Raw genomic sequence first — 27834 nt, forward strand, 5'->3', positions numbered from 1 at the left:
ATGTGAATCCCATTCTTCCAGTCTTTGGCATGAGAATATCCAAAGGGGGGTCACAAGACCTTTTTCGACCAATGAGAGACCTCCTGGTACCATGACACGTGATTGGTGCCATGAGGAAGAGACATCCTGTGGTTCCTAAAAGGCCACTCACTTTGCCAAATCAGGGCCTGTGAACACCCCCTCTCCCCAATCAAAACTTGTGGACACCCCCAAACCAGAAGTACCGTTGCAAATTAGGAAAGGGATCTTAAGCAGTGTAAGTACACTTCCTTGTTCCACACTTCTAAACACCAGGCCACAGGGTTTTACCAAATCCCTTGAAGAGATTACCCAGGACTGACAACTTAAAGCAAATCTGCCATCAAAATCCATCATGATAACCAGGGGCACTTACTCATAGATCCAGGGGTGGTTATGTTATATTTGTTATCCATGGTCTCCTTCCTTCTAAAAAGAACTTTTAAAATTATGCTAATGAGCCAGAAGGGCTCTGGGGGCTTTATCAGAGTGTACTTACTGCTCACTAATGCTGAGACTACCAGAAATGAAAATTTGAAAAGTGAGGATTAAAAAAAATTACATAAAATGCTTGGAAATTTTGGCCTTAAACAGGTTGGTCCCTTGGGGGCTGAAGGTGTTTAACAGTCAACATTTATTTTGTCTCTATAGGGGAAATGATTAGTTACTTTGCCAGGAGGAGTAACAGAGGAAAGGCACATCATGAAGTTATGATAAAAGATTATTAAGAATTGTTACATCATAAATAAATATTTACTAAGGTATTTACCATAGACGTTTAATCCTTTGTAAAATAACAATTCAGAATAATCTTTTCTCATAACTTCATGTTGTGTCTTTCCTCTGTTATTCCTCCTAGAATTGTATGAATGGTTGTTGTCATTATCGTCTGACCATGTGTAATATATTGTCACAGTGTCATAGTCATGTCTTCCAAATATTTGTCCCCCTGGTGTCATTAGTGGGGGGCTATTATAAGTGCTGAAGGGCTCTGGAAAGGGGGGGGGGGGGCATTATTATCCGGTGGACCCCAGTAGAGGGGAAATTAATTTGGGGGGCATCAAAAAGAGGACATTACACTTGGAAACCCAGTGGAAGGGGACATTATATAGTGTGAGAGCCACTGGAATGGGCTGTGATACTATGTGGGCTCACTATAGAGGTGTGTAGAAACACAATGGGGCTTATTTAGTAAGGGTCCGCGGAACGCACTTTCGTCTGTTTTTCTGACGTTTTCGGGATTTGCGCCACTGTGGCAGGTATTTAACTGGGGATTGTGGCACACATGATCGGATTCTGTCGGCTTTCATGCGACAGAAATCGGGGGCGGGCCGCCGGACGATCCCACCGATTCGAACTGAGCGTGGGATTTAAGTTTCAAATTGTGACGCAAGATCAAGCACTTACATACACCAGGAAGAAGAAGGTGAACTCCGGCGGACCTGAGCGGGGAAGCGACACATGCAGGATATCGGGCGCACGATCTTAGTGAATCGAGGCACAGTGCATTCCGGTCGGACAATGTACTTTTGGGGGAAAGCGTCAGGACAGGTAAGTAAATGTGCCCCAATGGGGTGGGATGAGAGAGTTAGGGTAAGGGACATGGCTAAGGACTACCTTATAAAAGTTGGAGGTGCATAGAGGCCATATGTATCAGATATTGGGACATGGAAATAATATCTCATTTCCATGTGGAATAACAGAGGGACAGGACAATACAGAAGGAAAGGGCATTGTATTTACATATGGGGCACATTTGTGATCTTGCGACACAATTTCGTTTTTTAAATTCCGCGGTTTGTCCGAATCAGGTGGGTTGTCCGATGTCCACGTCCCCGATTTGTGTAGAATGTAAGCCAGCACCGATGCACCACAATCCGATCGCGTGCGCCAAGAACCCGGGGCAATTCAGGGCACAATGGTAAAAAGTCGGGAAACCCGATGAAAATGCGCTGTTCAGACCCTTAGTAAGTGTGCCCCATGGAATGAAAGTATTTCTTTGATTCCAAGGTTCTTGAATTCCGTCATGTGTGATCTGGCAGTAATGTGCCCGACCTAAACAGATGCCCCGAATTTCTATTACAATGTCATTTTTTTCTTTCCACAGTAGGAAATGGGGTGGAATTAAGACACTGGTGGTAAAAATGTGCCTTTTATTAACATTATTTAACTCGGCCTAAATTAAATCAGTGAGAAATGAGCTAAGCTGTGGCTCCGGCTGGAATGTAATATGCATTAGTAATGGTCCTGTATTATGGCCTGCAGCTTATAATTATCACAGACCAAGGCGGCTCACAATAAAAATTATAAATAAATAATAGGCTGAACAAAAGGAATACATCCTACAGGATTACCTGAATTATGCAGAGACCACCAATACCAGGGAAAATTCACAAAATTCAGGTTCTGCTGGAGTCTTGCATTGTTATCTAGAATACCTGCTAGTGTTCTCTGTTATCAGCCAAATCCATAGTATGACTTCAGTCACGGTTTAGTGTTCTCTGTTATCAGCCAAATCCATAGTTTGTCTGCAGTCCCAATTTAGCTTACTACTTGCTAGTGTTCTCTGTTATCAGTCAAAACCATAGATTGTCTATAGTCACACTCTAGCCTTCTACTTGCTAGTACTCTCTGTTATCAGCTAAATCCATAGTCACAGTTTAGCTCATTATCTGCTTGTATCCTCTGTTATTGGACAATCATATTGCCAAGGTTAAGCTCACTGTCTGCTAGTGTTCTTTGTTATCATCCAAATCCATTGTCTGTCATCACGGTTTAGCTCACAACTTGCTAGTGTCCTCTGTTATCAGCCAGATCTATAGTCTATCTGTAGTCAAAGTTTATCTCACTAACTTCCAGTGTTCTCTTTTATCAGACAAATCTGTAGCCACAGTTTAGCACACTAATTGCTAGTATCCTCTGTTATCAGCCAAATAGTCTGTAGTCACAGTTCAGCTCACTACCTGCTACTGTTATCTGATATCAGGCATTTCCAAGGTAAAATAGATTTTTGTGGCATGCTTTATGTCTATGAAACGACTGAGTAAATATGTCATGCAGAGTGCCCCCTGCAGGCCACGACCGGGACATAAGATGTACTATGAGTATGGAAAGTGTCTTTTTGTCCAATTACAAAATTGGGAGAAATTAGGTTGATAAATATTGAAATTCTATCTATCTGTCATATATAGAAAGATAGATACTATAGTAAATAAATAAATTAATACATAAATAATATATCCCAATATGTCTCAGCTTCCATTTGTGTCTTCATTTGTTTTGGTCTCTTACTGGTAAAGCTGGAGGACAATCATTTTGAAGGGTTACATTGCAGACACTGGTGTTTTTGTCTCCCTGTCCTGCTCAGTTTAAATGGAAACATAGGTAGAGCTGATACTTACAGGTGTTGTCCATTTTCAGCAAATAGTTGATATGGTTTGTGTAAGGAAAAGTTATACAATTTCCCAATATACTTTCTGTATTAATTCCTCACAGTTTTCTAGATCTCTGCTTGCTTTCATTCTATAGAAAGCTTCTATGTTTACTTCCAGAGGATAGAAAGCTGTCCATGGTCATGTGATGTCACACAGGTGCACAAGCCGTTATTATCAAACAGCTCCTATTACTCTCTGTGATACTAACGACTTGTGCACCTGTGACAGATTTCTATCCACTGGAAGTAAACATAGAAGCTTTTACAGCAGGACAGCAAGCAGAGATCTAGAAAACCTTGAGTAATTGTTACAAAAAGTATATTGGAAAATTTTATAACTTACACAAACCATATCAACTATTTGCTGAAAGTGAACAACCCCTTCAAGGTGCTGAGAAATCTGGATGACAACTGACCATAAAATGTTTATAAAATTAAAGCTGAGCTCTGATTGGTTTCCATTGGCAACTAGAACAGTTTTATCTCAAAAACTTGATGATAAATTTCCCCTAATTAGTCATGTTTTAAACCTCTGGGCAAACCTTTTAATTCCCCTAGTTTACATTAACAATGTGGTCCAATTTGGCACATTTAATCCCGGCACCTTTACTTTTCTCCACTCCCCTTTCCTACACATTGTTACAAAATGAAACTATTTTAAACTGAACATTGTAGCAATTGGGATAAATATAAAGAAGAGAAAGCCTCGTTGCAAAAACCAAAATGTGGAAACCAAGGTCCTATAGGGGATCATACTCCTCACTCTCGTACTAGAGAAGAGGTGTACTGGGACCCTCTTCACATTTTTAAAGTTGCTTTCCAAATATAGTTTGCCAAGGGGCAGAATTCATTGTACCCCTTTCATTGGTCTCTAATTTGTCTCTCATTTTCAGCAGTGATGAGCGGACCCATCAGTATTCGACCACCCAATCTTTCCATGCTGCCACCATTATGGCAGTGATTGTGACATTCCCCTTTGGAAAGGGTCTTTTCCCCCGGAATATAAAGGATAACACCTGGTTACTAGTGTAAGGGGTGAACAGAACCCGGACTGAAGTCCAGGTTCATGTTCTGTGGACATGAACCCACAATGTTTGGTGCAAACCCAAAAATTTCAGTTTGGGTCCACTCATCACATCTCATCAGTAACTGAGATCCATGGAATTACAATCCCCTGCACTCACCTGGCAGACAGTAGGCTCCGATCTTATTATTCTGCAATACAGATTTACAGTTCTATAAATATAAAACAATTTCATGAAAACATTTGAAGACAATGGGGCTCATTTACTAAGGGTTGTGCTGCTCATTTTTGTCGGACTGTGCACCTTTTTGGGGAATGCACGGCTTGCACAGGTATTTAAGTGTGCACTGGGATCTTGGAGCACGCAATCTTTTTTTGGCACAGCTGCGCTGACTTCCATGTAACACAATTTAGGTGGCGTGCCGACGGACGATCCGACAGATTCGGACTGAGTGCGGGATTTAACTTTCAAATTGTGTTGCAAGCCCAAGCACTTACATGCACCAGGAAGAAGAAGGTGAACTCCGGCGGACCTCAGCGGGGAAGTGACACATGCAGGATATCGGACGCCCGATCAGTTAATCGCGGCACAGGACATTATCGTTGGACAATGCACGTTCGGTGAACTCCAGTGGCCGGGTAAGTAAATGGGCCCCAATGAGGCTCGAAATTCTTGACATCCTGCATTTTCCAAGACAACCATTGTAGGCTCAGACAAAGAAACATCGAATGGGAAAGGGGTTTATTTGCGTTTCCAAGTGGGTGTGAAGGCAGCCATGCTTAGCAGCGTAGTGGTTCTGCGCACTGCCATCAGATGTGTTAAACTGCCTGTGGTGTTGCCTGTTGCCTGTATAGGCAAGACATAATCTCAAAAAAATGAGGTTGTATAGCAAAGTTCTGATAACATGCATAACTTGATAGAGTGGGACTGATCTATTAAGAGTGACGCAATTTATATGTGCACCCATCACAAGATATACCGGAATTAATAAGAGGATCCAAACTTGCAGGGTGGGCATTAGGGGACGGCAAACTGGCTATTTGTCCAGGGCCCCCGCTGCTAAAGGGGCCTGCTGCATGTGGACCTTTGTGGGCAGAGGATATATTGCTCCTTTCATACCAGGTGAAGATTCTTATCATCTATCTCCTGTCTATATATCTGTCTAGTTATCCATCTCCTATAATTTGTCAATTTCATATCTATATATCTGTCTATCTAACCATTTATCTAGCTTTTTGTCTAAATATCTTCTATCTACATATCTATTATCTATCCATCTATCAATCGATCTTCTACTGTATCGATCTCTCATATCTATCTACCTATCTTCTATCATCTATCTAGATATCTCTATATAATCGACTTTATATTTCTGGATCTATAAATCTATCATCTATCAATAAATCTATTATCTATAATATCTATCATCTATCATATTTATCTCCTATCATTACTGCAAAGTGTTATTATTGTGCAGGGCTAAAGACAGCCTTTTACTGAAAGTTTTATTTTGGGGCCCCACTTTTAGTTTTGCCCAGGGCCCCACTTTGTCTAAAACAGGCTCTGCAAACTTGTGCACTGGAATTCAAGTCTGTGCCAGGTCCAACCTTGTGTAGACTTTAGCTATAGCCTGTACAGGTATACTTGGCTTGCCATGGCATCCCTGCCCCTTGCCCGTCTTCTTCCCCGCTTTCCTCACTATTTCCAAAAATGGTACAAAAAAAGCAGAAAGTGATGAATTCTGTGGTGTGTACCAGGAATCGCCCACACAAGGTATGATACATTAGCCCATTATGTCCTGCTCATAGGTAACGTCAGGAAGGTCACATTTGCAGATGGCTACCTCTTTATTTGACTGATGTAATGACCTCACAGCTAATAGACATGATGACATCATCAGCATTATTATTTACAGGGGCATATCCGCATACTATTATCATCTATCACTCCACATTCCCATTATAACCGTCCGTTCTGAGCCGTTACCATGTATCACAGTGATAAAACCGAGCAATATGAGGGTCTCTGATTTGTGATGGTCCCAGAAGCCTCAGCGGCAGACCAGACGCACGCGTTTCATGGTGTAATCTGCTCATAGGAATGCCAGCCAGGTGGTAAGTTTTATGTATGATGAAGGCACTTTTGCTTTATGAGTCTGTGAGATTGTTCCTGTGTATAAATGGAGCATCTGCCAATACAGTAAGGTATGACACAGAGGTTAGCGCTTTATAAAAGCACAAGGTTAGGCAGAGGGCGAAAAGAGACGGAGCACCTTCCTCGCTGCTGGAGGATATACTTTTAATCTTGATGGAGCCTGCAGTGATTTACAATGCAATAGACTGCTGACCCCTATGGCACTGAAACTGATAAGAGCACAAGTCCCTACTCCAAGACATGACCATATATTTACCTCAATCTCTCTCCTCCTCAGGCTTTCCATGGGTGGACATGATATGAGCGCTCCGCAGCAGAGGGGCCTGTGGGTAGTGCAATATTAATGTTGGTGGCAAAGGGTGAGAACATCTAATTTGATGAAATGTGAAATTGTCTCTTCACAATCCCCGAGCCATGGAGTCATCGCCTGTCGGTGAGATTATCACTGAGAATATGTATCTGAATGGAAGGCAATGGAATCGTATCGCCTCGGAGATGACATCAGGGGCAGGCGCTTTATAGGGATTGTTACTGTACATTGGAATGTCTTGTGTTAGTTTCAAACTAAAAAAAAAGTGGAGAACCAAAAAAAGTTATTGGAAGACAGATTTGTCTATGGGGGTTAGCCCAGGATCATGAAGCTGGGGTGGTCTCTCTGTATTGTAGTGGGCTACCCCATGATGCTCCTTTCCCACCCTACACTCTAGGTTTCATTGCGATTCTCATATACTTTTACTAAATACATTTATCTTGTGCGTTAATGTTCAAACCATTGGGGGTTCTCTACTCTACTGATATAAAACTGATAGATTCTTTGACTTCCCATTATATATGATGTAAAGAAGCTACAACGTCACCCTTCTTATGCCATAATGGTCTACCCAAAGTCATACTGACGGAAAAAGTTGTCTTCCTATGACTTTGGCCCTACTGAATATAATGAGATTAGGAAATTATATGTCCATATAGGACAAGGGCTGACATATAATACATTTAAATCCACTTTATTGGTACCATATAGAGCAATAAATACTCACACTACAGTATATCTACATTATATCATTATCCCTGTGATCTCAAGACCAACTACCATAGACTCTGAACTGTATACAGCTAATAGTCACAATGTACCAAATGAATCAAAGTAACACCAAGAACTTTATTCTCAGCCTCTTTTGGCATGAAGATAAAAATGATCCATTAATCTCTGTTACCAGTCATTTCAAGTAAGGATTTGTGGGTCCTTGTGATTACCTTCCCCTGATCTCGAATTATCTCCAGAATCCTATGAGAATTATACTATGTTAACACTTACCCTTATAAACCCTATTACCACTATTAGGCAGATGGTGTGAGTGTACTATGACTCTCATAGAGTCATTCCATATTATTTTTGGGGGTGGTTACTATGTAATGTATCCATTTCTTTACAACAAGATACAAAATCTTATATTATGTAGAGTCTGTGGAACGGGACCCTGGATTTCCAAGTTTTCTTAGATGGTCCCACCATGGATGGATGTAAACATCTAGTATCACAAGATACCTTCTCAGAGGACCCTTATCTCCTTTGAGATTGGGACCATCTAAGTTAAACTTGGAAATCCAGGGTCCTGCTCCTGAGACTCATGAATGATAAAATATACTGCCCCTTGTTCTACCCATGGCTCATGCTTTTACATGTAGCAAAGTAACTTGACATCAAATGGCACGAGACTCTCAAGGTTTACTGCGTCTGTACATGAACCAAAATCTAAGCCACGTTCCAGAGGCTGAAATCAAAGGAGATAAGGGTCATCTGGGAAGGTTATCCAGTGATACCAGCTGCTTCCATCCAGGCCTATGGGTGGTAAGGCTGGCATAGAGAACACACTGGTCGCTTTGCATTTAGAGGCGTCTCCTTTTGGCACACAACACAATCTACTGACAAATTCTGCCATCTCTAAGCTTCATGTCAGAACATAGAGAGAGGAAGAAGAGATGGGAGTGAGAACAGGAGCACCAGCAATGTCAGCTATGGGACGGATTTGGGAGACAGGCAGGCAGCAAGCAAACAAGCAGTCTGCTAGAGAATAGACGCTGAGAATAGGAGCGAGGTAGGGAGAGAAGGAGAAGATGTCTGGTCTCAGAAATGATGTCTCCCATAAGGACGAGGAGTTTGTTTGCTATTTGTTTTCCTCGCTTAGTAATGACAAGGTGAATCCTGCCTTGGCATGAGACGTGGTGGTGATGCCAACAGGCCGGCAGAAAAACCTGCCACTTTAATGACTGTTATCATTATACCCCAGCCAACACAGTCAATCAAAACCGCATCTTTCAAAGCTTCCCCACCCCCTTATGGAATCAAATCGGAAAAATAAAAAAAAAAACTTTGGAGCGAAGGCTCTCCCTTCCTCAATCATGGTTGTCACTTAGCTTTCATGGCATGTTTACTAGAGAACAGAAGCTCTCAGACAGACTGGTGTATTATGTCATAGGCGTAGAGTTCAGCCCTTTACTGGAAACGCCAGGGCTAGCGAGAGCCTACGGGCCGGTATCAATCATGTCCACAAGTCAAAAAGATGATAATAACTACTGCACTTCTCCACATCTCACACTCTTTTGGATAAATGGAGCTTTTGCCTGGCAGATACATCATTGTATTAATGCAATCGATACAGAATGGTAAAAGAAACTGTGCCGACACTGCAGCTGTAGAGTCAGCATTAGACGGGTGAGGACTGTGATCCTTCTCCTACATATACACACCAGGAGCATTGGGATCTGACTGCAGCTGCTTCATACACCGATAGAAATTTCCGGGGTTTTAAAGGAAAAGTAAATTATGTCACCAAATGAATAGGCGGTTGTGACGCCAGAAAATTGATAACATCATTTCACTTTAAGACCCCCATACGGCGATATCGCTCAGCTGCATGGCAGGACTTTGCCGCGGCGTCTAAGTGGGCCCTGGTGCTTTTATAATTTTCCATAAACAACCTGTTATGAGGCCAGGGGGCACGAGGGGAAGTCTAATTTGCCTATAGGAGCGTGACAGCCCAGCTGTGCCATTCATTCCTACCATTAACTCATCCCTGTGTTCCTTCAATTAGTTTTTTCCCTGTTTTTCTGCCCTTTCACTCCGAATGGCTCCGAGGGACGTTAAGCAATAAGCGATTTTAGGTTTTTGTTTTGGGGGAAAGAAAATGAAGACAACTGTGCAACATTAAGGAGTCCATTGTATGTTGCAGCTTCTCCCTCCCCCTGTTTTTGGAGAATGAGGAGCATCCTTCATATTCCATAGCTATGCACACTGGTACTGGACGCCGCTGGAGGGTGACCAATTGCATAAGAGATTGATTTGCTATAAGGCTGGAAATTTTTCTACCTTGGGAGGAAAGATGGGGAAAAAAAAACTTCCTTAGAGTGATGGCGCTAAGTAGCCATATTAACAGCGGTGATTATTCACTTATTGCCTCAACTTAGGAGAGGAGTTTGCTGATTCCCCAAATCCATCCATTCTAAGGATCAGTGTGATAAATCACCATCCGGGGCACAGCTGCTACGGAACCTCTTTGCTTGTCATTCCCATTGCTATTTGGTTGCCAGTGCAAGTATTGGCATCTCTGCTTAGCTATGGTTTATATATCTCCAGCCTTGCCTGGGTGTAAAATGCACACAGCATCCATGCCTATGGCCTGCTAACAGAACAGGGAGATGGATGGAGAGCACCCCTGTGCAGGCTGCACCGCCGGCCAGTTATGGGGTAACACAACCTCCATTCTACAGGGTTATTAGATTTTCTGCAGTGCACTGAGAACATAAAACCCAGCGATAAAGTGATTAATGGAGCAATGCCTTGTGGGTCTCTTTAGCAAGGAACAGGTCAATGGAGTGGTGCCCTACAGCATTATTGCAGGGAAAGAAGTTTAACCCATTCACAGACCGCCTATAGGATTCCACACGTGACCATGACCTAAGGGTTAACAGGCACATAACATTGGTTAAAATTCACCCGGACTTCAGTCTTCTCTATGTAACACCCATGCAGTGACGTACATATAGAATGATTAAATACAAGCCTATGTCTCCCTATACATCACGTTATAGGTCTACTTGAAAGCTCCTGCATCTCACAAGCTCAATCTGGTAATAGAAGAAGAATAGCTTACCCAAAGGGCAATATCAAAGGGGGCCCCACACACCACCTTGGCACTGCCACTCAAATGTCTTGAGGCTTTACCACACACTTAGAATATAAGGCTCTCCAGGGTATGACGCTGCCTCGATCCTTATAGTTTTCCCTGATGCCAGATCTGAAAGTTGGACAACTGCAGATTAGCCGCAGATCAGTCCTCTCGCCTTTGGAAAAAAATCCTAAAACCAGACGGCAGATCAATCCTTGGGTCAAAAAGTCACCTGGGGACACAGGATGCCCCTGCACCCACTGGAAGGCAGGACGCTGCAGGCTTGTATGGAGTATCTATAGCTGGGCAGGTCCTAGATGTCAATCATTTTTGGGGATGTTTGGAGCCCGTCATCCTTCTATAAGGTCATCCTGCTTTTCTTTCGCTTTTTTTTCCCTTGTATCAAGGTCTGTCTGCTTCCCATTGTCTTGCCATGGAGATGCTCAGTGCTGCAGACTCTTCTGTGTATTTAGAGTCAATCCCTTTTTCCTTCTGATCCTGTTCTTTTTTCCTTCCCTCTTTTTTTTCTCCTCTCTCTGTGTGTGTGTCTCTCTCTCTCCGCTCTTAAGTGTGTTGTTACCTGCAGGATTCACAAGCACCAGTTCAGCACCAAGTCAGTGTGAAAACTCTCTCCCATCCTTTCCCCGTTCCATGCCTGTCCCAGCGCAGCCAATGGCACCGAGAGCTACGCCTCCGCCGCACCACAATTGGTTAAATCCGTCCCTGGGGCGACACTTGATTGGATGACTCGGAGCTCTGTGCTTTAACCCCTTCGCCGCTTGACGGAGCATCAACGCTGAACAATATCTTATAGAGAATTGCAGCAGGGGTGGGGGGTGGTGGCGGCGATGGTGATGGGGGAGTCAGGGCTGCAGCTGCCTGGATTTACAAATCTATTAAGTCTCTTATTTCCACTTAAAGTAGCTGAGTTTGAAACCAATTGTTCTACAATCCCTGATCCTTAATGTAATAAGACACCCAGGAGATAGTATATCATGTAATAACAATTCAGAGCAGCAATTTCTGCTCTACACAGGTTGGAGAGTAAAAAAAACAGGGACGGGAACGGTAAAGTGGAATCACAATTATTTCCGTCATTCGCTTACGGATGAAATATTGATGCTGGGGACGGCTGTCTGTCTGCCATATACATAGAATAGAAAGTGTTTATTCCTTATCCTGGTGGTGGGGGGTAGGTGCTACCGCCAGACCAAATTCTGCTTTCCAAGGACACTATACATCCTATATAATCAGGATAATTGGCGACGACCTGCCCCAAAATGTACAACTCCCGATGATTATAGTCCTTAAAATTAGGCTCTTTTTGTGCAAGTCACATAGAAAAAAAAACTACTTTTCCCCTGAAAAGTACATTCGCTTTAACTCCCGGTATGTAAGTGCATTTGCTAACAGTATGCAAAATATTAGTCATTTCGCTGGAGCCGCTGAATTGCCGTCGTTTTTATGGAAAAGTACTTAAGCTGCGAGGAACAGAACAGACAATAAGCATTTCCTTTGGGTTTAAGACAGCTGCCTCCATTATGGAGCTCTCTCCTCTATTCTCTCCTCTGCTTTTCTACATGGTAAACATGCAGTTTTAGGATAATTACACTGCCCATCATGTAATGTCTCCAAATTGGGTTGTCTCCTTATTCTCCCGCACTCTGGTAATGGGCCGAGGACGTGGTTATCATGGATGAGGTGTTGTCTGGTGCCGAAGCACGCTGTGGCGGTATTATACACATGCCCTTTAGTAAGTAGAAGTCGCCTTAACACGTGACCGTATGTGGGGTACTAGAATGTAACAATGCTGAAAACAAATGGGCATTGATTTTAGCCGAAAAATCCATATGGGAAAATCACAAGGGTCAAGACTTCCAGCTCATCCATCTCCATATTTACAATTAGTATTACTTCTATAAGCCTTAATAAAGGGGCTTCTACTCACCCATCTTTAATTTCCCACTGAAAAACAATTCCCAATTACCTGGAGGTTGTGTCATTCCTCTGTTATTCCAATTGGAAATGTACTGTACAAATACAGGCGGTCCCCTACTTAAGAACACCTGACTTACAGACGACCCCTAGTTACAAACGGACCTCTAGTTGTTGGGAATTTACTGTACTTTATTCTTAGGCTACAATAATCACAGGTGTCTGTAATGAAGCTTTATTGTTAATCCTGGTTCTTATGACAACCCAACATTTTTAAAATCCAATTGTTACAGAGACCAAAAAATATTTGGCTGAGGTTACAATGATAAAATATACAGTTCCGACTTACATACAAATTCAACTCAAGAACAAACCTACAGAACCAATCTTGTACGTAACCCGGGGACTGCCGGTAATAGCAATAATAATAATCATATATAATCTATATTTCTATAGCGCTCTCATATTCCACAGCGCTGTACAGATCATGGCGAACTTAAACAGATAAAATATAATAAATTATTCATTTCAGAGAAATGACAGGAGCAGATGAAACAAAAAGAATTAAGGGAATTAATTGGCAAGTAGGTGTTACCAGGCAGCGGTGTGTCACCATGCTATGACAGATAACAGCATCAGATGCTATAAGGACACATCCCTCTAACAAGGCAGATGGTATGGTCATACATTTCCAGGAGGAATAACTGAGGGATAACACAAGAATATTATCGACCATTGTAAATTTATTGTAATTTACTGCTGGAGTTTATTATTCTGGGGTTGTAGCTCCTCTTACTGCAGTCAGGGGTGTCCTCACCCTGCTTTGCACTTAGCTCTCTGTATGCAGCAGCTTTACATCCACTTCCCTTTACTCTGAGTAAAAACTGTAGCAGAATTATGCATTTGTATATGCAAATTAGAATTTCAGAGCACTGTGGGCGTGGCCACAAGGTCTAATGCACCTGCTATTACCAAGTTTTCCCTGCTCATCACCTCCCATTCAGCCTTAATTGTTAGTGCCATGGCCCCCCCTGTATACCTGGGCAGGAAAGGGTGCACTGGGTCTCACGGCCAGATCCATAATGCACCCAAATTCTCATTTGCATATAAATTACCATCCTGAGCAAATCTAATCAGCCTTGTAATATAGAAGTCATAGTATATAAACAAGTACATTCAATAAATGCATAGTATTCAGACTTTCCAGATTACTCGAACGATAAACTATGGTATTTTACTAAATATTCATGGATTATAATCCATTTTACCCAATTTTTCCTGCTTTTACTTACTGCCAGGGTTGTCATTCTCTTCCATAGATGATATCAATGACTATTAGTAGCCACCCAGCTTTCCACTGATCCTGAATGACGCTGAGATTCAAACTCTTACATCAATAGCTGCGCTCTCTCCTGTCCTGCTGTTCTGTCTGTGTATTTAGACGTATAATATTATATCATTATATTATATTTATGAAACATTATATCATAATATTGTATTTATGAAACAGAAGGCTCAGGATGAAAACAACTAGTGGGTTAAAGGGGATTTGCAGTCAAACGGAGATCAATAATATTAAAGGTACAGTAAAGGTACAGATTTTTACTTCCCAAAAACAGTAGCCCACACTTGTAATACCATGCACAACCTATGGACAGGGGTGGCGCTGTTTCTGGTAAAATGATCATGTTTTTTGGCTTTATATGATTCCATTACATTCAAAGTGGTCTAGGTTAGGGTTTTTTTTAATTGATTTAGTTATAAATCCCTTCGATTCCTATTCTTTTAGGGGGCAAATACTTTAGCATTTTGTACAGGTGCACTTTAATATCTCCATATTTCATTTTGGTAGGGCTCATCCCCAGTGCATTGTGGGAGGCCACTTCCTTGTGGTTGTGGTAGAGCACAGACCTGCCGCATACACAGTCCCTCTAGTTTTAGACAGTTTAATAATCGGTCCTGAAAAAGCAGCTTTAATGAGAGCAGCTCCTACATACATTGTACCTATAGCAAATAATAACCTATGTATCTTTGTCTGAGGGGGGATGAGTAGTCCCTAATAAATGGTAGTAATACGTCGCCTTAGTAGTAATATCATGGAGCGCCGGTGCCGGATTATTTCTGGAGTAGAACTAATAAAGGCACCAGGGAGGATTAATGTGCGTCCAGCGCTGTTTTATTACTGAACACCAAGGGAAACTGTCCATCAAGGGCGAATTAGGAGAAAAGTCAGCTAGGTGCATGGATCCCTCTACTACTGCAGAAAGAAACAGCCATAACCCTATATTTGTGTTATTAGGTGTAATATCTAGCTATAGAAGGGAAAGTGTCCCAATATTACATCAATATTAATGTATAAACTTATCTCCTCCCCCTCCCTGTACAATGACCTCTATATAGATAACACTGACCCATCTTTACATCACTACTAACAATAGATGATGTCACAGCTTATCTCCTCCCCCTCCCTGTACAATGACCTCTATATAGATACCACTGGCCCATCATTGCATCACTACTGACAATAGATGATGTCACAGCTTATCTCCTCCCCCTCCCTGCACAATGACCTCTATATAGATAACACTGACCCATCATTACATCACTACTGACAATAGATGATGTCACAGCTTATCTCCTCCCCCTCCCTGTACAATGACCTCTATATAGATAACACTGACCCATCATTACATCACTACTGACAATAGATGATGTCACAGCTTATCTCCTCCCCCTCCCTGTACAATGACCTCTATATAGATAACACTGACCCATCATTACATCACTACTGACAATAGATGATGTCACAGCTTATCTCCTCCCCCTCCCTGTACAATGACCTCTATATAGATAACACTGACCCATCATTACATCACTACTGACAATAGATGATGTCACAGCTTATCTCCTCCTCCCTGTAAAATGATCTCTATATAGATAATACTGACCAATCATTACATCACTACTGACAATAGATGATGTCACAGCTTATCTCCTCCCCCTCCCTGTACAATGACCTCTATATAGATAACACTGACCCATCATTACATCACTACTGACAATAGATGATGTCACAGCTTATCTCCTCCCCCTCCCTGTACAATGACCTCTATATAGATAACACTGACCCATCATTACATCACTACTGACAATAGATGATGTCACAGCTTATCTCCTCCCCCTCCCTGTACAATGACCTCTATATAGATAACACTGACCCATCATTACATCACTACTGACAATTGATGATGTCACAGCTTATCTCCTCCCCCTCCCTGTACAATGACCTCTATGTAGATAACACTGACCCATCATTACATCACTACTGATAATAGATGATGTCACAGCTTATCTCCTCCCCCTCCCTATACAATGACCTCTATATAGATAACACTGACCTATCATTACATCACTACTGACAATAGATGATGTCACAGCTTATCTCCTCCTCCTCCCTGTACAATGACCTCTATATAGATAACACTGACCCATCATTACATAACTACTGACAATAGATGATGTCACAGCTTATCTCCTCCTCCTCCCTGTACAATGACCTCTATGTAGATAACACTGACCCATCATTACATCACTACTGACAATAGCTGATGTCACAGCTTATCTCCTCTCCTCCCTGTACAATAAACTCTATATAGATAACACTGACCCATCATTACATCACTGCTGACAATAGAAGATGTCATAGCTTATCTCCTCCCCTCCCTGTACAATGACCTCTATATAGATAACACTGACCCTTGATTACATCACTACTTACAATAGATGATGTCACAGCTTATCTCCTCCCCTCCCTGTACAATGACCTCTATATAGATAACACTGACCCTTGATTACATCACTACTTACAATAGATGATGTCACAGCTTATCCCCTCCTCCTCCCTGTACAATGACCTCTATATAGATAACACTGACCCATCATTACATCACTGCTGACAATAGAAGATGTCATAGCTTATCTCCTCCCCTCCCTGTACAATGACCTCTATATAGATAACACTGACCCATTATTACATCACTACTGACCATAGATGATGTCACAGCTTATCTACTTCCCCCTCCATGTACAATTACCTCTATATAGATACCACTGACCCATCATTACATCATTACTGACAATATATGATGTCACAGCTTATCTACTCCCCCCTCCATGTACAATGACCTCTATAGAGATACCACTGACCCATCATTACATCACTACTGACAATAGATGATGTCACAGCTTAACTACTCCCCCCTCCATGTACAATGACCTCTATATAGATAACACTGACCCATCATTACATCACTACTAACAATAGATGATGTCACAGCTTCTCTCCTCCCCCTCCCTGTACAATGACCTCTATATAGATAACACTGACCCATCATTACATCACTACTTAGAAAAGATGATGTCACAGCTGATCTCCTCCCCCTCCCTGTAGAATGTCCTCTATACAGATAACACTGACCCATCATTACATCACTACTGACAATAGATGATGTCACAGCTTACCTTTTCCCCCTCCCTGTACAATGACCTCTATATAGAAAACACTGACCCATCATTACATGACTACTGACAATAGATGATGTCACAGCTTATCTCCTCCCCCTCCCTGTACAATGACCTCTATATAGATAACAGTGACCCATCATTACATCACTACTGCAATAGATGATGTCACAGCTTACCTTCTCCCCCTCCCTGTACAATGACCTCTATGTAGATACCACTGACCCATCATTATATCACTACTGACAATAGATGATGTCACAGCTTATCTCCTCCTCCCTGTACAATGACCTCTATATAGACAACACTGACCCATCATTACATCACTACTGACAATAGATGATGTCACAGTTTACCTCCTCCCCCTCCCTGTATAATGACCTCTATATAGATAACACTGACCCATCATTACATCACTACTGACAATAGATGATGTCACAGCTTATCTCCTCCCCCTCCCTGTATAATGACCTCTATACAGATAACACTGACCCATCATTACATAACTAATGACAATAGATGATGTCACAGCTTATCTCCTCCCCCTCCCTGTACAATGACCTCTATATAGATAACACTGACCCATCATTATATCACTAATGACAATAGATGATGTCACAGCTTATCTCCTCCCTCCCTGTACAATGACCTCTATATAAACAACACTGACCCATCATTACATCACTACTGACAATAGATGATGTCACAGTTTACCTCCTCCCCCTCCCTGTATAATGACCTCTATATAGATAACACTGACCCATCATTACATCACTACTGACAATAGATGATGTCACAGCTTATCTCCTCCCCCTCCCTGTATAATGACCTCTATATAGATAACACTGACCCATCATTACATAACTAATGACAATAGATGATGTCACAGCTTATCTCCTCCCCCTCCCTGTACAATGACCTCTATATAGATAACACTGACCCATCATTACATCACTACTGACAATAGATGATGTCACAGCTTATCTCCTCCCTCCCTGTACAATGACCTCTATAAAGACAACACTGACCCATCATTACATCACTACTGACAATAGATGATGTCACAGTTTACCTCCTCCCCCTCCCTGTATAATGACCTCTATATAGATAACACTGACCCATCATTACATCACTACTGACAATAGATGATGTCACAGCTTATCTCCTCCCCCTCCCTGTATAATGACCTCTATATAGATAACACTGACCCATCATTATATAACTAATGACAATAGATGATGTCACAGCTTATCTCCTCCCCCTCCCTGTACAATGACCTCTATATAGATAACATTGACCCATCATTACATCACTACTGACAATAGATGATGTCACAGCTTATCTCCTCCCCCTCCCTGTACAATGACCTCTATATAGATAACACTGACCCATCATTACATCACTACTGACAATAGATGATGTCACAGCTTATCTCCTCCTCCCTGTACAATGTCCTCTATATAGATAACACTGACCCATCATTACATCACTACTGACAATAGATGATGTCACAGCTTATCTCCTCCCCCTCCCTGTACAATAACCTCTATATAGATAACACTGACCCATCATTACATCACTACTGACAATAGATGATGTCACAGCTTATCTCCTCCTCCTCCCTGTAAAATGATCTCTATATAGATAATACTGACCAATCATTACATCACTACTGACAATAGATGATGTCACAGCTTATCTCCTCCCCCTTCCTGTACAATGACCTCTATAAAGATAACACTGACCCATCATTACATCACTACTGACAATAGATGATGTCACAGCTTATCTCCTCCCCCTCCCTGTACAATGACCTCTATATAGATAACACTGACCCATCATTACATCACTACTGACAATAGAGGATGTCACAGCTTATCTCCTCCCCCTCCTGTACAATGACCTCTATATAGATAACACTGACCCATCATTACATCACTAGTGACAATAGATGATGTCACAGCTTATCTCCTCCCCATCCCTGTACAATGACCTCTGTATAGATAACACTGACCCATCATTACATCACTACTGACAATAGATGATGTCGCAGCTTATCTCCTCCCCCTCCCTGTACAATGTATAGATGACACAGGAGGCCTTACAAATAAATAGAGAGTCCCAATCACTGTGGGATTAATAATTATTTATTTTAAGATGATATGCATCTTTGATCAGTTCCTGACCTCTTCTCTTAAATATTGTAAGCATACATGCATTCATATAAATCCTCTGATTTGACAAAAATCTGTGATAATTCTAGCAAAAAATTCTAAAATGCCTTTATAAAAGGGATTGCCCTAAGTTTTCAATTGATACAACTTCTACCCCCTCTCCCAATAATGAGAACAGGTCCAGTTGTCACTAATCAATAGAGATTGTTCTCCTAACAATTGTCCTGTTGCTCCATTAAATAGTATGGGAGTGTCTAAATTTGCTGAGCACAACACTCTCCAGGACTCTTTTCCCCTGTCTGTGAGAGTGGAGGAAATATGTGAGCGCTGTGCTCTGCAATTTCCGTCAGTCCCATACAAAATGAATGTATGCTTGACCTACCACACCACCCATTATTGAAAACATTCTCTGGAAGTGTGGAGGTCCCAGCAGCCTGACCCTCACCAATCACTGTGTTATCCTGTGGATAGGGGATAAGTTGAAAATTTGTGACAACCTCTTTAAAGCAAACCTGTCACCAGGAATGTCATATTTAGCTTATAGTTTATGCTATGTTGATTTCAAAAATGCCTTTCTCAGCATTTTGAATAATTTCAGCACTTTATATAAATTTAACTCACATTACCTAGCTCCCTGCCAGTAGATTGTGGTGAGCCCCTGGGAGGGGGCAGGTGCAGCCTTTGTGTGCCTGCATCTCTTTATGTATTCCTCCTCTACTCCACACCATCCCCCTCCCTCCCCTGCCTGCTCGAAAAGGAATTCCCTTGACCCTTTTCACAAGGCCAGAAATGCATGGCCAGTCTCAATTCAGGAAGCCATGGGAAGGTCATCAGTGGTTCTCCATTTTTCAGAGATGTGGGGTCCACGTGATGGAGCCCTCATCTATCACGTTTCTATTATATAAGTTATGAATTCCTCTTTAATATTTGTGCCCTTTAAATCGTACGTTTTGTAGTCCATTAATTATAAGATTTGGGTACGTGGTGTTACATTATTTTACAAAAAAAAGCTGTATACCTTATATGCTCGAGTATAAGCCTAGTTTTTCAGCACAAAAATATGTGCTGAAAACCCAAACTCGGCTTATACTCGAGTAAACAAAATATAGGTTTTACCAGGTTTTTGTGGTAAAATTAGGGGCCTCGGCTTATTCTTGGGTCGGCTTATACTCGAGTATATACGGTAAGTATTGAAAAATATACACAAATCCATAACAATCGGCCTAGAACATGTGAAAAGATGAAAAGAAACCTGAAACCTGCTATTACAATTGTGCATAAATTACAAGCACACAATACAAACTATGAAAAATTGTGCAAAATGTTTGCCCAATATGCATAATAAATGTCTTTCACTATCTTATCGTCTTACAGATGTTGGTTTGATATGAATAAATAAAAATTCCTAATATGCCCTCCACCTGTTACAGGTTAAAAGATCTTCCAGCTTTTTGTGTTGCTGGGAATATAATTCTCTTGACTTTGTATTCTGCGTTTTGTTCTCCAGAACTTCAACAAGAAGCTTCGTGACATCTGTTGTCTGGGATAACAAACAACTAAGAGTTACCTTGCGATTTCCATTCTTACACCGTACATGTACTTAGCATTTCTCAACGCAACAAAAAAAAGCTAAAGTGTTATAATCATGTTCTCTTCTACTTGTGATTGTTCTCTGTCAGAGATGACTGGATTGATCCGAGGTTAAAGGAGTAAACACTGTGGGGAGTATTAGCTCCTTATTCAGGAGATCCTGCTGATGGATGGAGCCTTACAGGCAATGATCCATGGGAATGATGCATGCAAATTAGCTCTACTCAAACCCCCCCCCCCCAGATCTACCGTATCTCTCTAGAGCCACCTATAGGGGGTGACCTTGATTGTTTCCTAAAAGAAGATGCCTATATAAGCTTAAAGTGAAACTGTCACCAGCAACCCCCATCACCACCACCACCACTACAAACCACACACAGAAGCAAGAAGAACCTTGAAGAAAGAAACAAATGTTTTTCCCCCATAACCCGTGATATTTATGCTCTCCAGATAGTCATCCAGGCGTCTCTTGAGCATATACAAGAGTCCACCATAACAACCTCCGGCGACAGAGGATTCCATAGTCTCACTGCTCTTACATCCGACGAAGATGAAGTCCGGCGCGATTCACGAAGCTCGTGCGCCCGAGTTCCTGCATCCGCCGCTTCCCCGCCGAGGTCCACCATAGTTCACCTTCTTCTTCCCGGTGCTTGTAAGTGCTTGTCTTTCAACACAATTCGAAATGTTAAATCCCGCGCATAAACCGAATCTGTCAGGTTGTCTGACAGCCCGCCCCTGATTTGTGTCGCGTGCAAGCCAGCGCCGATGCACCAAAATCCGATTGTGTGTGCCAAAATCCCCTGTTAAATGCGGCACAATGCGGCGGAAATCGCCAGGAAACCCCGACGAAAATGCGCTCCGCGGTCCCTAAGTATTTGAGCCCCAATATTCCATGTGTGGTCTGACCAGTGATTTATATAGGAGCAAAACTATGTCCTTATAATGAGAATCTATTCGTCTCTTGATACATCCCATAATTTTATCTGCTTTAACAGCAGACGCCTGGCTCTGGTCACTAAAATTAATTTTAATCAATACCCCCAAGTATTTTTCACTTGCAGTTTTACCAAGTTTAGGACATAACAGGAAGGTCAGACAAGGTCACTGTACTCAGTTATACTGGTCAGACAAGGTAAGTTCAGATCTGCACTTATTCATCTGAATGGGACTCAGCTGCAGATTTGGACACTATGGGGGTCATTTACTAAGGGCCTGATTCGCGTTTTCCCAACGTGTTACCCGAATATTTCCGATTTGCGCCGATTGTACCTGAATTGCCCTGGGATTTTGGCGCACGCGATAGGATTGTGGCGCATCGGCGCTGGCATGCATGCGACGGAAATCGGGGGCGTGGCCAAACGAAAACCCGACGTATTCGGAAAAACCGCCGCATATAAAAACCAAAATTGTGTCGCTTGGGAAGCGCTTACCTTCACCTGGTCCAGCTCAGTGTATTCCGGTGCGTTCAGATGATTTTCAGCGCAGCAGCACCACCTGGTGGACGGCGGAGGAACTACCTTCATAAATCCTGTCCGGACCCGAATCCTGTTCAGAGAATGCGCCGTTGGATCGCGAATGGGCCGGGTAAGTAAATCTGCCCCTATATTTTGAATGGCGCTGTCTACTTCCTGTTCCAATCTCTGTGTATCACCTTCTAAGAAGTACTGATCAGTGTGGGTGCAGGGTGTCAGACCCCAACCGATCTGATATTAAAAAACTATATTTAGAATTTGTCCTCAATGTTTTTATAAGTATGAAGCCCCCCTTTAATCCTACCCCATCCCCATTGTGCTGCACATTCCTTCCCTGTTATAACTAAGTTCTTCTTTGAGAACAAGTCAGTGATTATTCATGCATCCATAATTTTTCCTTCTCAGAGACCTCTGCAAACTAAAGCCGAGATCTATATTAATCTCTGGCGTCTAACAATACCAAGTAAATATTGCACCTGTGATTTGTGATATAAGATCCGGTGACTTGAGGCTGGAGCTGCAGCAATAACAAGTAAAGTAAAAGTAAAATTGTCTTTGCAAAAAAAAAGGAAATAAATTCGGTCAAGTGCAGACAAAATAAATCAATAAAGAAGAATTACAACGTATCAGGTGGTGATTTTAACCACCAGAATAATTTACAGCACACATTATCCTCCAACCATAAAATGAGCAAAAAATGAAGTGAAATTTATTTTTCGTTTAAATATATTTGGCTTAATTATTTCTATTGATTGATGTGCTGTTTATTATGGCCCGATGGTTATTTATTCGCGTAGGAGGCGGCACTGTTGCTTTAAGGATCATTTGCTGTGATGTGTTTAGGGCTATTTAGGGCTCAGCACACAAGGAAGGAAAAATGTAAAGAAAATACAACACCTAAAACCACAATTATACATAAGAGACCTGCAATGCTGCTTGGGGGGGTCCTTCAAAGGGTATAGATGACAAATTAATATGTGTCGAGACGTAGCACTTGTTAGCGTAGTCATGCTAATTTTCTCCATACCTAGGCTACCGGAGCTGTTATCATATTTGATAAATATTATATCAACTTTGTAGCTTTGCTAACTGTTACACTGTGCAGGAGCATGTCTCACCCCTTCCCTATACCCGCAGGATTTCCCCCTGATGTGATCTCACATAGTAGGATGGGGAAACAGCTTGTGAAGCTGAAGCATGGAGGAGCTTTTGTATCGCCACCCTAGAGCCCTTCTGTTCCATTAGCATAATTTTAAAAGTTGATTTTAGAAGGATGTAGGCCATGGATAACAAATATAACAAACTTACCACAGTCACATTTAGCATGCTTGTTATTGGTAGTTTCCTTTAAGTGTGCGGGCATACTATTTATGTAATTTAAAGGAAACCTACCATTTGATTTGATGCATTTTGAAGCAAACATACCTTCAGACTGCTGTAGCTACACTGATGCAGGATCATATCTTCATTAATCCTTGAGCTGAGTGGTTTTGCTGAAAAAACAATTATACCATTCAGGACATTAGACACGGGAGCTTGTAATTACAAATGGAGGTTAGTCAAGACATGAATAATCAACTGACCTGGATCACTCATAAACCGCAACTGGGGGACGGTGCAGCAAGTGATTATTCTGCCTTCAGGAACAACCCAGGGATTACATCATCCTCTCCTGCAGTGAATAACTCATGTGCTAGGAGAAGCGCTGAACCAGCCATAGAAGTGACAGAGCTTCATTATCATAATGTTATACTTGTTTTACCAGCAAAACCACTCAGCACAGATATGATCAGTGTAGCTACAGCATTCTCAATGTATGTTTGCTTCATAATACATTAAATCAAATGGTAGGTTTTCTTTAAAGGCAGAGCAGGTATATTATTTGTATGATACTGCATGTATACAATTTAAGGGCAATATCTGTACTGTATATTATTTAGAGATCCTGCATGAATATCATTAGGATCCACTGCAAATATTTCATCTGAAGATGCTTTTTCCTTATAGACTATAAGGTCTTGGGAGCAGGGATCTCACTGCTATTGTTTTTATATGACTGTTATTACTCTGTACTGTCTTATTCTATTTTATATGTTCCCCAGAATCTGAAAAGTGCTGTAGATTTTGATTTTTGGTGCTATATAAATTCAATTGGAGGCACTGCATACAATGCATATGGAGGTGCTGCACGTAAATTATTTGAAAGTATTGCATATATTTCATATGGAGATGCTGCATGTACATCAATTGAAGTCACTGCATAAAATGCATGCTTAGGCTGGGTTCACACCACGTTTTTGTGCATACATTGTAAGGACATGTCAGGAGATTTCCGACATGTCCTTACAACGTATGGCACAGACTTATCCCACTGTATGCCTGCGCATTGGAATACGTCACCTGGGGACCCCTCCTTCCACCTGAATGTGGAGGGAGGAGTGTACATCGGCAGCAGACTGTGATTGGCTTCTGTAGATGAGCAGGATGTTCCCCCAGTAATGTCACTGTCCTTATATGGACAGTGACATCACTGGGTCCTCCCTCCTGCAGAGTGACGTAAGCGCTTGGCGAGGCTGTAGGTAGAGATGTAATACGCTGCATCCACTCCCCGTAGCCGCCCATTGCCTCCTCTTAGCGCATATGTCACTCAGGCAGTGGTTGCAGGATGAAAAGACGTTACTCCTGCATTTTTTGGCATACGTGGGGTATAGTAGCCACTGTACCGCACCACTATTTGTCAATGTACACTTATATGTCGGGTGCTCTACCGAAGTATACACTTAGCGTATACATAAAACGTGATGTGCCAAATATCTAATTTACTGATCTTAGTTCTGGTGCTATGTTTAGGGACTTAGGCCTATTTTTGCCTAAGTCTGACACATAATTGCCTTGTTTACATGTAGGGAACAGTAGAAGACCCTTGTACAACAAGAATATGTATGTGGAGGAAGGTCCAGTGAAAAGGTGTGTAATGGGTCCGGTCATTACAGGTTACGCCTCTGCCCAAACGACAATCAGGGAACCCTGTGGACAAGGACCAATGGATCCAGGAGAGAGGAGATAAATCCTTAAAGTGAGACATTTGATAAATCCAGGTAACAAGATACAAGTTTGATTACGTCAAGATTGAGGAAAGGTAGAGATAAACACAGTACAAGACATTACCCAGCATCATACAAGGTCATGACACTCCGCCTCCCAAGAATAGGATTGGACAATGAGTCAGGATTCTGATTGGCCGAACGTCCTGAATCATTGACGCCAAAGCAGATATTTACATATAAGTAGACGGTTCCTGGAATCATTAAACATTTTAAGTATTGCTCCCTTAACTATAACATTAAAAGCAACCCTAGTGATGGCTCTAATTCATTTCCTAAGTATGCAAATAAAATATATATATATATATTCATACTTTAATTTAATTTCTAGAGATCAGAACAAAAATCCGCTGCAATATCAAATGTCCCCTGAGACCCTGAGGTCATCATCATCCAGCATGAAGAAGTACAGAGTGAATAGTATGGAATAAATCCCTGGAATATTAATGATAGGTGAGATCTCAGCTTTCTATTTTCCTATAGAATTAATTTTGCATTAAGTGAAGAATATCAGAATATTCATCCTGGAATAAATTCCTGCTGATACTGGAGTCAATTTCAGAAGAGGCGGAATATTCACATTTAATATTTAATTAAGTCCGGGGAACTGACAGAATATTTACCCAGACGTTGGAATTGGAATTCCACTGACCCGGGAACCTTAAGAAAAAAAATAAATAAAAAATAAAACAGATGAGACGTCTGAGCACACAAGGGGATTATTTTTGCTTGAGCTTTAATTCCAAATTATGCAATACTATTCCTCCCCCTCCATTTTTATTACCTACTTAGATTTGAGAATGAAATTTATGTAAAGGACAAAAATCTGGGTGAAAATGTTATGGATTAAACCGCAATGTCTGCAAAAGTCTGTGCCGAACATTTTGGGTTTGGGTCCCCGAACTCAGATTGCAGACAGAAGTTGGGACTTTTTACAATTTATTTACAGCTCAACTTAAATTAATTTTCTGGAAGGTGTTACTGGTTGCATTAGTGGTTTATAGGCCAATTTCTGATGACAGGTTCCCTTCAATGATTTTGGCACAAGCAGGACCTATGTCAAAATGACTTTGCACTGTCCTATGTTCATTTGGCAAAATGGAAAGTCGCAAAACAGTTGTTGCACCACAACTGTGGCAAAATAACTTCACACATAGACACAAGAGTGTAGTCTAATCTCACAGTCATTGGGGCTTATTTACCGAAGGTCCACGGCAGCACTTTAGTCGGTTTTTCCGGGATTTGCGGCGCAGTGACAGGTATTTAAGTGGGGATTGTGACGTACCCGATCGGATTGTGGCGCAGCTGCGCTGGTTTTCATGCGACAGAATTTGGGGTTGGGCCAACGGATGATCAGACTGATTCAGACTGAGCGCAGAATTTAACTTTCAAATTGTGTAGCAAGATCAAGCACTTACATGCACCAGGAAGAAGAAGGTGAATCTATCGGAACTGAGCGGGGAAGCGACAATCGTGGTGAATCGAGGCAGATGTGCATTATCATCGGACAAACAACTTTCGGGGAACGCGTCAGGACGGTAAGCAAATGTGCCCCATTATCTGTTTAATTTAATATCTACTCCTTCAAGGGGTTTACCACGAATCAAAATAAACCCCCCACAGTTTACAAACAGGAGATGTTCAATGGGGTCCCAGTTACCTCAGTCAGACTCCTTGCTACTCGCAGAGAGTAATGGAGCAGCCGGTTGTGCATGGTTGGACTGCCCCGTTCATCTCTATGGAGCTGATGGAGATTACCTAAAGCCGTTCATCTCTGGATGTGATGAGAGGTCCGACTGGGGTACATCGGACCCCAGTTCTCATGATCTGCAGAGGTCCCATCACTGAGACCCCCACCAATCAGCAAGTAAGGCCTTATCCGTATCACCTGAATCAATCTTCAGAATAGGTGATCAACTTAAGATCAATGGGGGTCAGCAAAGACATGTTTATGGGTCATATGGTCTTTAATCAGCTCAATCGCTGCCCTACATAGTCCATTGGTTGTGCTTGGTATTGTAGCCTCATTGGAGACTATAAAGATGATGTGACTGCAGCACATGTGAGATCTGGAGTGTCTTCATTTTAACTGTGTCAGAAATGCCCTGTAATATTTCTCTAAACTATTAATACTTGATCTCCATGACATATAAGATTTTGCTCTTAGCCGATCCACCCGGTGATAACAAAGGAAACTTTATTAAAAATTTGATACTGAAACTTCTAGGTAAGAAAAATTGCT

At 41.8% G+C, this 27834-nt stretch overlaps 1 protein-coding gene and 1 long non-coding RNA gene across 4 annotated transcripts in view; one reads left to right on the forward strand and one right to left on the reverse strand.

Moving 5' to 3' along the window:
• Positions 1–11440, reverse strand: part of BRINP2 (BMP/retinoic acid inducible neural specific 2) — a 234740-nt gene extending 223300 nt beyond the window's left edge. The window contains exon 1 of one of the 2 annotated variants that reach the window (XM_072128734.1): positions 10782–11440. The gene's annotated coding sequence lies outside the window, so the exon portion shown is untranslated. Of the gene's footprint in view, positions 1–3419; positions 3571–10781 lie in introns of those variants that run through there. The other variant, XM_072128735.1, reaches the window with a different exon arrangement.
• LOC140104938 (uncharacterized) lies at positions 121–26039 on the forward strand. 2 transcript variants are annotated; one of them, XR_011850455.1, is made up of 3 exons: positions 121–256; positions 25395–25586; positions 25924–26039. It is a non-coding gene; the product is annotated as an uncharacterized lncRNA (long non-coding RNA). The 2 variants fall into 2 exon arrangements; XR_011850457.1 differs by having other exon boundaries at positions 25482–25586.
• Positions 26040–27834: the final 1795 nt, after the last annotated feature.

This window comes from Engystomops pustulosus, chromosome 10 (assembly GCF_040894005.1).
Source record: "Engystomops pustulosus chromosome 10, aEngPut4.maternal, whole genome shotgun sequence".
Taxonomy (NCBI): Eukaryota; Metazoa; Chordata; class Amphibia; order Anura; family Leptodactylidae; genus Engystomops; species Engystomops pustulosus.